Genomic DNA, 3617 nt, shown 5'->3' on the forward strand with positions numbered 1-3617 from the left:
CCCCCCCTGTTTATACCCTAATACCTACCCTATACACACCCCCATATCACCCAGTGCTGAGGAGGTACTTACTGTACATGCCTCCATACATCCTATATGCCCCCATACTTACCCCAAATACCCCTGGATGAGAAGTAGGCACCCAGGAAGTACTTACCTCATATACCTATCCCTATATCCCTCCCATATCACCCATTATAAAAGAGAGAGATGGCAGGAGCTAGCACACAGAGGGGATATTTACCAACAATTACCCCCCTCCTAATATCACCCAGTATGAGAGGGGGAAGGGGTTAAGGACCTACCTACCTTGCCTGAGTACCTACCTTATACCTGACCTCATTCTATTCTCTATTTATCCCACCTTCCCTTATGTATCCCAGTTTTTACCTACCTACCCCCATATGTGTACAATGGGATGAGAGAAGGATAATGAGGCATACCCACCTATCTACCTCATATGTGCCCCTCCTTCATATACACACCTACCCCTCTATATACCCCACACAACATCACCAAAAGGCAGGCAGTACCTACCTTGGATCGCTCTCTACATACTCCCATCTCCCTACCTTCCTATATACCCCTAAACCCCTCCACCCCTCCTATGCCCCATATTACCCATCCTACATACTCCTCTGCCTGCCCCACTTACTACCCCCATACCAGCACTACAACACCCTACCCTCTGCCCCACCACCCACCTATATTGCCATTGCACACCCATAAAGACCTCTTTGTGCTCAGTGGCGCCCTCTGCATTCTGGAGAATTGTTCTGAACTCTGGGCATTGGCTCCTCCTCTGGGGCTGGTCATGTGATCAGTCATGTGATCAGTACTGCACACATGGTGAGATGGCTCATGATCAGGTAGAACTGGCCAATCATCTCCTCCAACTCCGACAGCCTTCAAGCTCCGCCCTAAAGGGTAAGTCGGGGGGGCAAAAAGAAAAAAACACATCATCAGTATATCTCTGCCATACGTATAGATCCTGCCAGAAATCCAGGGGCTCCTAATGCCACCGTAAGGGCCTATTGGGAGGAAGTGCCCCGGGGTGTGCACACCTACCACCCCCATCCCTGTAGGATTATGGAGGATGCAGCACAAGGAGGGAGACTCTGTTAGGAGCAAGGTGCTGACTGCACTGCCTGGTAAACACACAGCCCCTACATAGAGAATTCACAGGTCAATGTTATTGTAAACAAGGAACAGCAAAGGGTGAATTCTGGGTGAATGTCATAATAACGTCCAGTGATTGAAGATCTGTTGTGCCTGTCATTGGATGGCGTGCGCTGTCACCCTATTGGCCCATTGATCAGGTGACATGAACATTGGATGGAGTGCGCCCCTCCCCCACACCAGCAGGTGACATCTGCCACCATTGGGCCAGGTCAGACACATGAGATGACTTTCACCCCTCCCCCCCCTCCTTCTCACCTCTGCTGTTGTCACCGCTGTACTTGTTTATCTGGCCATTAGGAGCTTCCTGTCATAGGGTGACAACGCTCCCTGCTAGGGTCTTGTTGTAGCAGCATGGTTGTCAGCTGAGCAGCAAGCTCGTCCAATCACATATCTTTATGGAGAGCCTGTAATGCTGTGCTTGGTGGAATACCCCAGGGAGGCAGCAGACAGGTCCTCTTTATTGTGAACTCTTATTGTGTAATTTTCTGTGATTTGGGAATTTTTTACATGATTGTTTTGGGGTCCCCGGCCTGTAATTGATTGGCCCCTGGGGAGGTCAGATATTTAACATTAGCCTCTGTTTGCGGGTAATTCTGGACAGGAAGTTGTCTGTGCGCAGGGAAAAGTCTTCCCCCCTATGAACACCTGCTGGAGCCATGTGTGGGGATTAATTTCTGGGCCGGGCTGGGTGTCTGCCCCGTGTGGGGGTATTTCTGGCTGGGCTGGGAGTGGCAGGGTTTCTGTCAGTCTGGCGTTGTGTCCACATTCCTGTCTGCTGTCCTTGCACTGTTTTGTGGTGTCACCGAGCCGTGATGTCATTGTGGCGTGGCATCTGTTCTGGAAGTGATCCCACTGACCATCATTTCTGGGCCCTGAGCCAGTGATGCTGCACTGTGCAGGAACCCATGGCAGCCAATCAGAAGCGAGCTTGGCCCTGTCTGTTCCTCACATTCCTGTAGAAGTATTTCCTCCCTGTGATGTCCCCGGCTTTTCTGGAAGCCAAATACCACAGCAGTGCAGATGAGCCGCCTTCATCCTCTATAAAAAGCTGCGATCGCAGGGTGGGGTCACATGACCAGCGCTCTCCAGATGTGCCGACTGAATTCATTTTACACTTCCTGTCTCAGAGTGACAACGCTTAGTCACCATATTCCGTCTATGGAAGCAGTGTTGTCACCCAAGTCAGCGGCACAACTATGGGGACTGATGCCAAATTTTACCCTGTGAGCCCAGCCACCCTTATGTGGCACGTGCATAAGTCTCCCCTCCATTGCAAACACCCTCAACTATTACGACCCCTGCTTCTACCCCAGGGTAGGGCAGGACTCCAGAACACCCCCTTTTATTATATTAGGTGTTTTGCATCATCCCATGCTGTAGCTCTGGTCACATGACTAACTGCTGGGCCTGGGAATTAACCCTTTTGATGGCACTTTCACTCCACAGTTTTCATAGTGGGTTCAGAGACTCCCCTTCCCCGTCCATGCTGTACAGTGGGTACAGTTGGTGGTCTCGGACCAGTTCCCTTCTCTTCCATCCCCAGGGGGTGTGGCCTGACCCAGAGGGGGTCCCTGTATGACCAATCACTGGCCACTTCCTAAGGATAGACTTCGCTGAGCTCATGTCTAGATTCACCCTGAGATCTCCTGGCGGTGCCCGGGCACTCATTGGTTACCCCAAAAAACAAACGATATGAAAAGAATGATTTCTAGCCTCGGCATTGTGACCAGAGCTGCAGCTTTGGGCGATGTAAATACAGATAAATGTAGCGTACAGGTCCTCTTTACAGACTTCCATCTCTTACAATGAAAGGAGCCCATGGGCCCCGGCTATCGGGAATCATCACGTGACCAATCATACGGCAGAAGACGATTTCCTGTCTGTGGGGATGCAGAAGCAGAACATTGGATTGGCACTGAATGCGGGACTACAACTCTGCCTTGCCAGCTGCTGGGGCTTGTTGGGAGTTGTGGTTCCCCCAGCAGGCTGTAAGTTACCCCGCACAATATAAAACAATGCAGTGCCCCTGCCACACATGATGATACCTGAAACCTCGGAGGGTTGGCGCTGCTGAGTTGTGGAATCTGTGTTGGGTTGGTGCCTTTGGGGTGCCGAGGTGCCCGCTCCAGGCGCAGAGTTGGGAATGGCTGTGTATCCGGGAGGGTGCGGCGGTCTGGTGATGGGCAGACAATGCTGGACAGGATTATAGCTCAATAACAAAGGGGGGAGGGCAGAGAGCCAATCACCAGCCGCGTCCTGGGGGCCTTTCTAGAACCCTGCACAGGGGTCACACAACGTTCACCTCGCTGTCCAAATCCCAACCCCATTCACCTGACTGCATGCTCATGAATATGAAGTGACTCAGTGATGTCACTGGTCTCTAGCGATCTGATTGGCTGCGTTCTCATGAATATGAAGTGACTCAGTGATGTCAC

At 51.5% G+C, this 3617-nt stretch overlaps 1 protein-coding gene across 1 annotated transcript in view; it reads left to right on the plus strand.

The window, feature by feature from the left end:
* The window catches only part of LOC140325349 (C-Jun-amino-terminal kinase-interacting protein 4-like), a 29775-nt gene that overhangs the window by 1245 nt on the left and 24913 nt on the right, over positions 1 to 3617 (plus strand). The gene's annotated exons all lie outside the window — the stretch shown is intronic.

This window comes from Pyxicephalus adspersus, chromosome 3 (assembly GCF_032062135.1).
Source record: "Pyxicephalus adspersus chromosome 3, UCB_Pads_2.0, whole genome shotgun sequence".
Classification (NCBI taxonomy): Eukaryota; Metazoa; Chordata; class Amphibia; order Anura; family Pyxicephalidae; genus Pyxicephalus; species Pyxicephalus adspersus.